The sequence below is a fragment of the Heloderma suspectum genome, chromosome 8, assembly GCF_057233095.1.
Source record: "Heloderma suspectum isolate Gila_16-S chromosome 8, 16-S_ref, whole genome shotgun sequence".
NCBI lineage: Eukaryota > Metazoa > Chordata > Lepidosauria > Squamata > Helodermatidae > Heloderma > Heloderma suspectum.
In genome coordinates this window covers 31099762-31113690 of record NC_139465.1, presented here as the reverse complement: position 1 = coordinate 31113690, position 13929 = coordinate 31099762, and the positions used below count along the sequence as shown (strand labels likewise).

The following is a 13929-nucleotide window of genomic DNA, read 5'->3' as shown; positions in this document are numbered from 1 at the left end:
TTTAGCCGGTTAAGTGAAGGAATGGACAGGGTGGAGAGTAAAAATGGCCTGGTTCAGACTATCATGGGGGGAGGGAAAGAAGCCACTGTGGCTTCTTCCCCCACCCCATGCATTCTGCGTGCATGATCGCTGTTAGCATAATTACCCACGACACTTCACAGGTTGCGGTGTCATCTGAACCCAGTGTGGTGTGCAGCAGGGTGGCTTCTTACCCACACTGCAATCCATGGCTTAAAGTAAGGGTTGTAGGGTGGATAAGAAGCCACCTCCTGCATGGCGTTGTGGGCAATTATGCAAATGGTGATTGTGCACATGACACATGCAGGATTGAGGGGAGAAGCCACGGTGGCTCCCCCCCCCCCATGATTGTCCAAACTGGGCCGTAGTATTAGTTCCAGAACAACATCAAGCCTGGAGGTACCGCAACGTTGTGCATCATTGTGCACTGCAGAATTGGAGCTGCATTGTGGCTAGGGATGTACAAAGCATGCTCCTTCCATTCTTCTTGACTTCCACAGTTTGCATCCAGTGTTCCATTCTGCTGTTCACAAGCCCCAGAATTCTCCTCTTTTTTTCCCGCTCCAAGAATTACATAGATAAATCCGTACGGACAAACGTAATTCTTGTACCCAGCTGTCTCCGTGAGTCTGCATAACTTCTGTAAGAATGACTATTTTTTGTAAATGTTTACTTTCCCCCCCCTCCCCTGCCAATGCAGGAATTACTTTCAGCCAAAACACTTCCTCTTCCTTGTAGGGGCTCCCCAAAAGAAGGCTGTTGTAGGTGTGCCTGAGAGAGAAACTATTTTGTTTAAAGCAAGGCTATTTTAAAGAAAGAAAAAAGCTTTTAAAATGATCACGCTGGTCCTGGTGCTTAGCAGGGAGAATGATACATGGTGCAGGGCTCCAGGACTGGCATGGTCATTTTAAAAGGTTTTCTCTTTTTAAAAAACAGTGTTGCTTTAAACAAATAGTTTCTCTCTCAGGCACACCTAAGACAGCCTTCTTTTGGGAAGCCCCTAGGAAGAGGAAGTGTTTTGGCTGAAAGTAAACTCCCCAACGGAGAAGGAGGATTTCAATTTAAAAAGAAAACCCACAAATAAGGCGGTAAGCACAATTCATTTTTTAAAAACTTAGGTATTTATTATTGTAATATTACTATCCTTCTGATTTACAAATTATACTGCATTTTTATTTATGAAAATTTCATGACTCCTTGTGGACAACAAAAAAAAAGTGCCGCATGACTGCTGGTTCTGCAGGACCTCGTGGTGCTGTTCCGCAGAGGATTCCATGGCACGGACTGAAGGGAATTCGATCCCATTTCAGTCTGTGGTGGAAGTCTCTGACATCCCTAATTGTGGCAATGATCTTCTGTCCCAGGTCCTAGGTCTGTAATACACAAACCATGAACAAAAATTCATGCACAGAGTGGAATTCCCTGATAAATGAGTTGCCGGAACATTTTATGGAGTAGCATTCCAAATCAGAGAGGGTAGTTGAGTTCTGAGCCCCAAAACATTTATTTTTAAAGAGCAGACACACAATTTAAGAATAGAAAACCAATTTGGGTGTACTGCTGTTTCATTTATCATGCAGTGTTATGGGATTTGTTCCTCTCCAAGCTCCATAGCCACTTCCTCAAGGTTTTCTTCTTCCTTCACTCAGGGTGACATTAAGATGTAGATGTAGATCAGGATTGCAATGACAGTTTAGGGAGATAAATACTACTTATATAAAGTTTGTGCAATTGTTCAGTCCTTTATATACATATATATTAGGGATGTTAAGACTGCATTACATCCAGTCTGCACTGGGTCCACAGCCTGGGTTACATTTTCCTGTCCGCCCTCCACCAACCCGCAGACTCAGATTATTCTTTCCTGTCCAGAAAAATATGGAAATAAATTCAAAAAAGTTACAAAACAACTTTAAAAAAAGAAAAAAAATGTTCTGTATGTGGGGGGGGGCAGTATTCTGCTTACCTGCAGTAAAATGGTGAGCGTTGTGTGTGTGTGTTTTCTTTAGAACCAAGTATCCAAGTTTGTGGGGTTCCTATATCCATAACAAGACTTGGGAATGCCTTTCATGGGCATTCTCCTAAGTTTACTGGCTGGAAGATTGCCTGAGCATCTTTGAAACATGGAGGGAAAGGGCTCTTGCTTAGAAAGACTCAGGCAGTCCCCCAGCCAACAAACGTAGGAGAATGCCCATGCAAGGACCCCAAGTCCTTTTTATGGATACAACTGCACGGACTTGGAGACTTCATTCTAAAGAAAATCACAGACACACACAGTGGTCACTATGTTACTGCTGGTAAACAGAATACACTCCTCCCCACAACTGCATTTTGGAAATGGAAAATTGTGTGTCTGTTGCAGGGGGGAGTCACATGCCTGCAGAATCTGCTTGACCCACAGATGTTGGTTCAGCATGGGATTCACAAACTGGACTGCAAGAAACCTGGACTCATTTGAGTCCATTATGGATTGCTCTAACATCTTTAATATATATTGCTTTACCTAATTGATTACAAGGCAAGACTTTTTTTTATCAAGTGGCGAATGGCACAGTGTAAGACTGCAATATTATTATTATTATATTATGGGGAGCTACTATGCATAACCCCAGTACTTACATATGGCTTAGATTTGACAAGATTTGCATAATAATTATGATGCTGTTCAATATAGTTATGATGCTGTTCAGTAAGCTATGAAATCCAAAGTTCTTATGGCATAAACTCAAAAAGTACTTAAAAGTACCCCCCCCCCAGCTCTTTTGTTCATTCTGCACTATGGGGAAGTATGAACCTATTGTTCAGGACTTTTGTTTTGGGATGGGATTACAAAACTAACCAAACCCCTGTGTGGGAGATGTACAGGAGGAGTAAGGAGGAATGCTTTACCTGGCTTCTCCTGCACTGAGCAGGAGGTCAGACTGGCTGATTTTAAGGCACCTTCCAATGCTAACCAATTCTGTGTGGGTGGTATTGGTTGGGTATTTGTAATTTGGAATGGTAGCTTAACAAAATGAAGTTTGAGTAAATATGGAAAGCACTTAAGATAAAATGCTAAACTGAAAGTTTTTTTGTTAATTGAATTTGTTTACATATTGGGAAGGCTATGTGATTTTTTACCATGTGCAGTGGAGCTCTGCAGCATGATGGGCAGTGGGGGTTTTGAGAACTGTTTCCTGAGCCAAGAAGAGGCATAGGAAATAAGTATCAATTCTCTCCGGGGGGCCCTGCCCCACAAACAGTGTTGTGCAAGCCAAATTTTACCAGACAAGCATGTATTTCCATCAATTGTATTACCCTCCCCTCTCCCTGCAATGGGTGGGAAAAGGAGGCAGACTTTTTATTGTGGCAGCGATTTTGATTTTTTCTAAAGTACATCTCAAAATGAAGCATTGAAAGAGAGAAAAGAAGGCCATTTATCCAGTGGGAGCTCCAGTTCAGAAGTCACATGAAATGGATTCAACCCACAAGAGAAAAGGAGAATCCAAACCAAGAATCATTTTCCCTTACCCTCTCCCAACTGCCTAGTTTAACTGACATAAAACTCCCTCCTCTCCTGTATTCTCTCCCATCTCCCTGGTTATCAGCCACACTAATTCAAATTCTTATCCCCACACACCTCTTCCTGGGCAACAGAGGATCAAACTGAGCTTGCTCCTGGACAGGCCTTATGAACTTCCATCAAATACAATGGGCTGAAAAACAGTGTTTTAATAATCAAACAAAAAACACAAAAACTGAAACCACGTTATGGTACTACTATGGCAAAGCACATACTAGACTTTCCCTCTGACCTCACACAACAAATGGTTTTATGGTTTTATGTACAAATGTTGTACAGAGAAATGGACGCGTTAACGTTTAACCCCAGCAAAGTCTATGACAAAGAAAACAGATATTTGTCAAACTGCTAGAGGTCACTCATTAAATTTTAAACTCCTATAAATAAGCAATTTCTTACCCGGTCTGCCTCAAAATTAGCATGTACCATCCTCAAACTGACCTTGCCTACACAGCCACATTGCAGATCAATCTATTGAGCTGTTTTCTGAATAAAAGCCATAGAACCTCCTGCCTCCTGCTTTCTTGTTACACTGGCAGGACACCATTCATCTGACTCATCCTTAACATAGGGCCACAGCTGCGACCCCATAATTTACACTAGATAGCTGGGTTTCCAAATTGAAAAAGATGTGGGGGTTTGTGTTTATATATGTTGAAAACTGAAAGGCAGATCAGATCACAGAATAGGGATTCAACCTGTGCTGGGTGGGGTTACACTCCCCCTGAAGACTCCGGGTCACAGTTTGGTTATGCATTTGGACTCAGCCCTGGACCTGGATGGCCAGGTCTCAGCAATGGCCAGGAGTGCATTTGCACAGCTGAAGATCATGAGCCAAATGCGACTATTCCTAAAGATGTGTGATCGGGCCATGACCGTGCATGTCTTAGTTACATCCTTTAGGGATGTACGAAAGTCACTTACTTTTTTGAAGGGTGACATTCATGGTGGGGGGAGGCGCTTCATCCCTCCCCCCAAAATTCTCTCCGGCCGGCTCCGCTCTGCGGAGATTCTGCGGAGCCGCCAGATGGGGCCGCCCGCAGGTGAACATCCAGCCACTAGGCAGCCTGCAGGGATGCAAATGGCGGCTGTCATAGCCACTGCCATTTGCAACCCTGTATTTTGCTGTGATAGGCTACGTAAATATTTATGTAGCCTATCATGGCAAAAAACAAAACAAAACAGCGAAAACAAATGGTGGCGGCTATGGCAGCCACCAATAGCGTTCCCTTTTTTCCCACTGTTTTAGCCTAGGTAAATATTTATGTTGGCTATTATGGCGGGAAAAAAAAGGAATGGAAATGGCGGCCGCCATACCCGCCGCCATTTGCATTCCCTTACTTTTGCTGTGATAGGCTACGTAAATACTTACATAGCCTATCACTATGGATGTCAGAGAATTTCGCCATGAATCTCGGGAAGGCCGAATGCCAGCGCATTCGGCCCCCGGAAATCGGTGGCGAAACGGTCTGCCCCCCCGCCCCCCCCTGGGATGGGACTTACCTAGGGATGGATGAAAGTCCCTTACCTGGTCCCGCAGCTTGCTTTGCGGTTGGGGGAGGCGCTCTGTTTCTCCCCCCGAAATTCTTGGCGGGGGAGAGGTGCCCTGTCCCTCCCCACTGAAATTCTGGCTGGGGGGGAGGCACCCCATCCCTCCCCACTGAAATTCTGGCTGGGGGAGAGCGCCCTATCACCCCGGCCATGAATCACGTCTCCTGCCAGGACGCAAATGGCGGAGGCCGTAGCCGCCGCCATTTGCGTCCCTGCAGTCAGCCGTGATAGGCTAGGTAAATCCTTATGTAGCCTATCACGGCTGACTTTGGGGGGGGGGGAAAGTGCATACACAAATGGCGGCGCCCATGGGCGCCGCCATTTGTGTTCCTTATTTGGGCACGTGTAGTCTACGTAAACATTTACGTAGACTACGGCAAAAATAAGGGCAATGCAAATAGCGTTGCCCTTATTTTCGCCGTAGCCGACGTAAATGTTTACGTGGACTACATGTGCCCAAATAAGGAACGCAAATTTGCGTACGCACTTTTTTTTTCCCCAAAGTCAGCCGTGATAGGCTACGTAAGGATTTACGTAGCCTATTACAGTGTTTTTTGAAAATCTAGCCGTGATAGGCTACATAAATCTTTACCTAGCCTATCACGTTTGTTGTTGTTGTTGTTTTCACCTTGGAAATGGCAGTGGCGGCATCCAGTCGAAAGACCGGCCATCGCCGCTGCTGCACCACCACCGAACCGCCGCCGGGAGCTGCCAGCACCAGGGACATTCGGCAAAGGTAATTCCCATCCCGGGGGGGGGGACTGTTTCTCCACCAATTTCGGGGGGCCGAATGCATTGGCATTCGGCCTCCCGGAGATTCGTGGAGAAATTCTCTGACATCCCTAGACTTACCTTGTGCGAATGTCCCTGGCGGCGGCGGCTCCGGCGGTGGTTCGGTGGTGGTTCGGCGGCGGCAGCTGCGGCGGCCAGTCTTCCGACCGGCTGCCGCCGCTGCCATTTCCAAGTTTAAAAAAAAAAAAACGTGATAGGCTACGTAAACATTTACATAGCCTATCACGGCTAGATTTTTAAAAAATACCATGATAGGCTACGTAAATGTTTACATAGCCTATCACAGGTGAGTGGAAAAACTACAACAACCGCGCGTATGCAAATGGCGGCGCCCATGGGCGCCGCCATTTGCATTCCTTATTTTGGCACATCTAGTCTATGTAAACATTTACGTAGACTACGGCGAATGTAAGGGAACGCTATTTGCGTTCCCCTTATTTTCGCCATAGTCTACATAAATGTTTACGTAGACTACACGTGCCAAAATAAGGAACTCAAATGGCGGCACCCATGCGTGCCGCCATTTGCGTACGTGTGGTTGTTGTTTTTTTACTCAGCCGTGATAGGCTACATAAACATTTACATAGCCTATCATGGTATTTTTTTAAAATCTAGCCGTGATAGGCTATGTAAATGTTTACGTAGCCTATCACGTTTTTTTTTTTTTTTAACTATCACGGCTATGTATCACGGCTGACTGCAGGGACACAAACGGCGGCGGCTATAGCCGCCGCCATTTGCGTTCCTGGCCAGCAGGATTCGTGGTGAAAGGAATGGGGCACCTCCCCCCTGGACAGAATTTCAGGGGGGAGGATGGGGCGCCTCCCCCCCAGCTAGAATTTTGGGAGAGAGGGACGGGGCGCCTCCCCCCCACTGCGAATCAAATTTTGGTTCAGGTAAGTGACTTTCGTACATCCTTACCTATCACGGCTTCTGCAGGGATGGAAATGGTGTCCCTGCGTTAGCCATGATAGGCTACGTAAGTATTTACGTAGCCTATCACAGCTACATGGATGAAGCGAATGGCGGCCACAGATGCAGCCGCCATTCGCAAGTCAGCGTGGACGGCAGCAGGTAGGTGCTCCGTTCCGGGCCCATTTCGCGGGGTGCGGTGGGGGGCTTCATTCTGCCATGGGTTTTGGGGGGCCGAATGCACTGGCATTCGGCCTCACTGAGATCCGTGGCGGAATTCTCTCACATCCCTATGTGGACTAGGTGGAGCACCGCCACCTCCTCCTCCTCCTCTGCTGCTGCCACCACCACTGTCACCACCACCACTATTGTTGCTGCCGCCACCACCATCATCACCACTGCCAGCTCCTGAGCCCTGGAAGCACACCAGCAATTTTTTGCCGGGAGCCACCATTTTTAAAATGGTGACTACCTGCCCAGGGTAGGGATGTAAGAACTCACCCTAGCTCATTTTCTCCAGGCACTCACACCCCTGCTCGCACTTCCCCAGACCTGTGCTCAGGCCACCCATGAGCTTGGCAAGTTCCCCAGGCTCACTGCAAACCCATTTGGTGAGCGCCCACCATTTCTGTGCCTTTGATTTCTACATAAAACAGGACGTGAGAAAAAATTGTGCTTAAGCGCAGCTTGGAGCTGGGAAAGCTAAATAAGATAATATATAATATAATAATAATATAATAAATAATATAATATAATATAAATAAATATATAAATTAGAGGAATATTCCCTCTAATATTGCACTTATTTAGCTTTCCCAGCTCCAAGGCATGCATATTTAAATATGCACATTTTTTAACTTCCTGTTTTACGTAGAAATCAAAGGCACGAAAATAGCAGGTGCTCACTGAACGGGATTGCGGTGAGTCCTGGGGAGCATGAGCGGGCACGAGCAGGGGCGAGCGGGGGCGAGCAAGGACAGCATCTCGGCAAGCGCAGTCCGATGGTCGTGGGCGTTGGGAGCCAGGCAAATTCTCGGACCCAGTCGGGTGCCTGCAACATCCTTAGTCCAGAGCTCAGTAGCTGGTGGCAGTGGGTAGTGGCGATGGCGATGACGATGGTGGTGGAGGTGGCGGCAATGGAGGCGGAGGCAGCAGCCCAGGTAAGGAGCTGGAAGTTTGTGCGGGGGTGTCAGGGGGCCCCTGATGGCCAAATCCGACTTCAGGTTTGGGGCCAAGTCGCGTCAGGGGGGCGGGTGAATCAGCCCAAGCTGAATCAGGCCTGCCTCCGAAGCCACGAAGCGGCTTCCGAGTCAGACTGGGGGGACCCTACACAAGCCTAATCGTAGTTAGAAAGATTTGGGTTCAGAGTTGCCCTCTTGCATGTGGATGGTATCTTCTGCTCGTGGAACAGGAGTTTCAGACATTGTGCTACAGCTGCAGGAGTGACTTTAGGGTTATGGGATCTACTTTGTTCTTCACTAGAATCCTGGGGCCCAGCAAGGTGCCAAATTGTAGCTCAAGGCCAAATTGTAGCTCAATTGTAGCTCACAAGGCAGTTGTGAGAGGTGCGGAGCAAGGTGCCTCTGCACACATTCTCAGCCCAGTTTCAGTATCACAACTGGAGGTTGCGTGAAATTCTTTCTTATACAAATAAGGATGTGTCAGAGAAATCTGCAATGGGATCAAATGAGTTTGGATTTCTATGAATCTGACCCAGAGATTCTGTAGTGGACTGGATTTTCCTGAGTCACACTGGTTCCGCGGACTTGCAGACCATTTTCTTTTTAACTTTCTGGAATTTTATGCAAATTTAGTCATAGAAAAAAACATTATTATTATTATTATTATTATTATTATTAATAATAATAATAATTTTTAAAGACAGCCGGAAATGCCCATTTGCCCCATAGTCTAAAGTATGAAAATGTGCATTTTGAGGTGGATTTGTGCATTTTGTGAAACTAGAAAAAAAAATCTGATTCTGCTAATGAGCAGACGGAATGAAAGACACCTCGTAACTCATGAAATGCAGACCGAATGTATTTTACAAAACCTGTACATCCCTACATAGATGTTTACCCCATCCCCCCTGCCAGGCTTTCTTGAATGCAGCAGGCTAATTTAGGAGGAAAACTAGGCATTTTATTCTTTATTTATTCATTACATTTATATTCTGCCTTTATTACCTCCAAGGAGCCCAAGGGGGTATACATGATTAACCCCCCCCCCTCCATTTTATCCTTTCAACAATCCTGTGAGGTAGATTAGGCTGAGACTCAGTGACTGGCTCAAAGTCACCCAATGAGCTTCATGGCCAAGTGGCAACTAGAACCTACATCTCCCCAGTCCTACTCCAGCAGTCTAACCACTCTACCACACTGGCACCGGCTTTCAGTTGTCTTTGTTGTTAAATCATTGGGAGCCAGAAACCCTTGCTGACCTACTGCAGATTATCCAGAGATCTACCAGTAGAGTGTGATCTACCTTCTGCCAATGCCTGTGTTGGAGCATTGTGAAAAAAGAAAATAAAAAGTGAAATGGAATCCTAGGTTGTTCTGCCTGTGTAAACCAGTTGTGGAAATGTGAGAACTTTTAGAACCTATTCAAACTGTCTATGGCACAGCACAGGTGACTGTTTTTATTTTTATCTTTGAATCCAACCCACAATATGTCCCTACATTTATATCATTTGATCCAAGTCTATTGCTAAAATGTTATTTGCCTTTATTCCAGTTTTACTCTCGTCCATATTTTTCCCCGTTCCCTTTTGTTCTTTCAATCTTTGGTGAATGCAGTATGCAAATACAGAATAATTCAATACCTAAACAAAACAAACAAACAAAAACCAAAGCTGCACCTGTTGAAATATCCCTTCCCTTTTTGGCAGAACGTTTGCAGATTTCAACCATTAAATACTGTATGACAGACTGCGACAGTTGGCATCTTACCTTTTACCTTAGAATTTGATTACTTTCCTTCACTTAGTTGTATTGATGTTTTAAAAGTTGCATAAATGCACATATTAAAGCATCACCCACTGATGCTAGTGATCAGTATCTTTTTGACTGACATCGGTGAGATTTCTGTCATGACGCTGGTGAGATTTCTGTCATGCTTTGACTCTCCTACAGTGCAGGCAATAGGGTTTTTTTAAGGGGGGGGATCTTATTACTTGAGGTACTGCTGTGGTCTCTGTTGGCACTTCCAATCAAAAAGGCAATCAGAAGGTCATATGTTGAGAGTTTCTCTACAAAGGAACCTGTTAGGCACTACAAGGAGGAATACATTGAACACAGGAGCTACTTGGTCTAAATTCCTGTGTGACTATGAGCAGTAATTTGATCCATATATTGTGGCGATCATAGTTTTTACTGGAACAGTGGCATAAATCATATATTCCCAAGTTTTGTCTGTAGAGGCAAAACTTCTCTAAGGAGGGAGGTGGGGGCTGGGGGGAAGGTAGAAGTATCTAAGTCACAGTTCCATTGGGAGGCTTATGCCTCATACAGATGGTTCAGCTGGAGACTATGCATAGCAGAGGGTCATTATCATGCCTGCCCATGCCACTCAGCAGCAAGCGTGTTTGTTCTGGGTCCACTTGATTTTCATTATGGTTGTGCAAAACTAGGGGTGTACGAAACCCCGCTTACCTGGCTCTGCAGGGTTCTACTGGGGGGGGAGGCGCTCCGTCCCTCCCCCCGGAATCCTCGCCGGGGGGGAGGCGATCCAGTCCTCCCCCCTGGAATCCTCAAAAGCCAGCTGTGCTCTGTGGCGGCTCTGCGGAGCAGCCGGCCAGGCCCAGGCCAGGGCCATCCGCAGCCGGATTTCTGGCAGCGGAGGGCTCTAGGTAAGTTGGGGGGGAAAACACGTATTTGCGTTCCTTATTTTTTGCATTCCACTGCCATTTGCGTTCCTTATTTTTCTTCATCTTTTTTTTTTTTTACAGAGATGTGATAGGCTACGTAAAAACTTACCTCTCTGTAAAAAAAAGAGAAAAAGACAAGACTGCAAATGGTGGTGGCAGCAGCCTGTTGGAAGACCAGCCGCTGCAGCTGCCACCGCAGCCGCCGCCGAAGCCGCCACCGCCCGGAACATCTGCCCCAGGTAAGTCTCGTCCCGGGGGAGATCCGCAGGGGGGGCGGGGGGGGCAGGCCTTTCCACCATGGAGTTTGGGGGGCTGAATGCACTGGCATTTGGCTCACTGAGATCCATGGAGGAATAATAATAATAATAATAATTATTATTATTCCATGGAGGAATAATAATAATAATAAAGGGCAATAGCGTTGCCCTTATTTTCACCGTAGTCTACGTAAAGATTTACGTAGACTACAGTGACCAAATAAGGAACGGGAATGGCGGCTCCCTATGGGGGCCGCCATTATCCGTACGCGCTTTTTTTTTTTTTTTAAGTCACCCGTGATAGGCTACGTGACGATTTACGTAGCCTATCACGGCTGACTTTGCAAATCTAGCCGTAATAGGCTACGTTAATCGTCACGTAGCCTATAACGGGGGCGTTTTTTTTCTTTTATTGGAATGGCGGCGGCGGCAGCCGGTCGAAAGACCGGCTGCCGCTCCTGCCCCGGACGAAGACCCGCCGAACCGCCCGCCGGACCCGCCGCTGGGAGGGACATTCGCCAAAGGTAAGTCCCGTCCCGGGGGGGTGCGGGGGGCAGGGGGTTGTGGAGAATTTCTCCCCGAAACTTGTTCGGGGGGCCAAACACGTTGGCGCTCGGCCCCCCGGAGTTTCGGGGAGAAATTCTCTGCCAACCCTAGTGTTTTTCAAATGTACACATGCTGTCAAACACATTTGTTTTGGTCTGCAAATCACCTTGCAAGCTCAGAAATGTTATGTATGGACTTTGATCGCAGATTGCAACGGAGTCTGGGTTCCATCCAGAAGATGTGAAGTGGGTAAATCTTGATAAAAAATGAACTGAAATGAATTGCTCATACATCCCTAATCCATGCATTGCATGTAATGTTTGTACAAGGCCTAAGTGGTTTCAGTCTAATCAGCCATCCTAGTAGGAGTGGAAACACTGCAGTGCAATGCCTCCAACAACCAGCTCAGACAGCTGATCCCAGGAAACCATGGTGGGGATACTTGCGCGGGAGAGATGTTGAAGTAATATACCACAAGACTGTTCCAGTGTTTAATTATTGTTATTGTTTCTTTCTTTTGGGAGCAGGAGTGTTAAAAGGGTTGGGGGGAGTCTGTGGGACCTTGGAGGGTGTGGTATTGAATGCTTGCTTGGAAAATTCTGGATATTCCAATCCTATTGCCTCTGCCACTACATCATCCATTCCTGTCTCACTGCACTTTCTGTGATTCCGATGCCAATTAAAAAGAAACCAAAAAAGTCTTAAAATAATTTCAAATGATAGTGGGAGTCATGTAGCTTTGACTTTCCAAAGCAAGGTTCAGTTTCAGACCTGGGTCAAAGTGGGTGGCCTCTGAAATGGTCCAAGCCAAATCAGGTAGTTTTCCAAATTGTTGAATCGGCCTCTAACCTGAATCTTGTACTTGATGTGTTTGTGTGTGTGTGTGTGTGTGTGTGTGTGTGTTTATATGGACACATGCTCTTCTATATTTTTAGTATTACTTTTCTTCCATTTTCTACTTGGGTTTTGATTTCAGGTCATATCAATTGTCCATACCTCTCAATATGAGACAGCTTAAAATTGAAATATATAAAAACACTTTTCATTTTGAGCTGTAGATTAATAGAGCTTTCCCAAGGAGATGTTTTTTTCATGAAATCTGCAGTGAAATGTGTTCATTCTGCTTCATTCTGAACCATTAGTGAATGCAGATTTCCCTTCTTTAGCTTAATTCCTCATTAATTTTGTGATGAATCTGTGTAAGACTGCATGTGTAAGAGACAGACAGGCAGAAAGAGAGAGAGAGAGAGAGAGAGAGAGAAGTTTTGGAACACTTGGATTCATTTCAATGCTCATGAGACTTCATTAATTTGAATAAAACCTTTACAAGCATGTTGAAGTTGTGTTAGAATTAGGGATGAGCGAGAAGTCCAGTCTGTCAGATTTTTTTTTCTGGATTTCTCTCATCCACATCACCCAGAAACAGATGTGGACCAGACAGATTTTTTGGAGTGGAAATCCATACATTTCTGGACCTGCAATGCTTTCCACTGAACACAAAAATGCATCTGTTAAAATGTGCTCATTTGACAAGAAAATGTGTATATATTTTTTTATAAAATGTGTACCAATATGCTTTAGCCAGTGGGTGGATGTGGACAAAAATGCATTCAATTTGAAAAAGGCATTCAAGGGTGGGGGGGAGCACACAAAAATGCACATAAAAAAAAAATCCCAAAAAGAACTCAGACACGGAACCAGCTCAGAATGGACTTGGAGGTGACTTGGAGGTAGGAAAATTGAGGAAGTCAGTAGAAACTGACCATGCCATGTCTACTGGTGCCCTTAAGAATGGGATGGGAAACATTTTTTTGTAAATAATATGTGTGTTCACTCAGAAGTAAGTTCCACTCAATTTATTTAGGATGCAATTCTATGCATGTTTAGACAAGTTGGTTGGGGAATACTGGGAGTTGTAGGACTTGGTTTCTGTGTAAACATGCATAGGATTGTGCTCTTCATGTTCTTCCATGCAAGTGTTCATAGGATTGCAGCCTTGGTATAATCCACAGGGCAGAATGTTGGTTTGAAGTCAAATCCCAGTTTTATGTAGTGGACTTTGGAAAACATCTTTTTCCCACGCTCCCTTCAGGGTGTTCCAGGAGTCTGCCTTGGGTTAATTCACCCTGTTACATTTCATCCTTAGTCTCACTGAGGATGACATTCAGTGATTATCCAATGGCTGATATGGGGACCTCAACCTGGGTCTCTCCCTGGTCCAGGTCCAATACTTACTCCGGTATACCACACCAGCTCACCTATCACTGAGCCTCAGTACTCTGTTTGCGAAATGGGACCACCAAGATACAGATTTTGCAGCCTTTTCAATAGTATTAATGCCACAGTAATACTAGCATACATAATAACATTTGCAACTTGAAAATGAGGAATTATTTCTTTCCAAATCCAAATTTGAAATTGTCGAG

General features: G+C 45.4%; 1 long non-coding RNA gene across 1 annotated transcript in view; it reads left to right on the top strand.

The window, feature by feature from the left end:
* Positions 1–1020: 1020 nt before the first annotated feature.
* Positions 1021–13929, top strand: part of LOC146339000 (uncharacterized) — a 48188-nt gene continuing 35279 nt past the window's right edge. The window contains exons 1-2 of the long non-coding RNA XR_014784738.1: positions 1021–1106; positions 10782–10939. This is a non-coding gene — a long non-coding RNA (uncharacterized LOC146339000). The remainder of the gene's footprint in view (positions 1107–10781; positions 10940–13929) is intronic.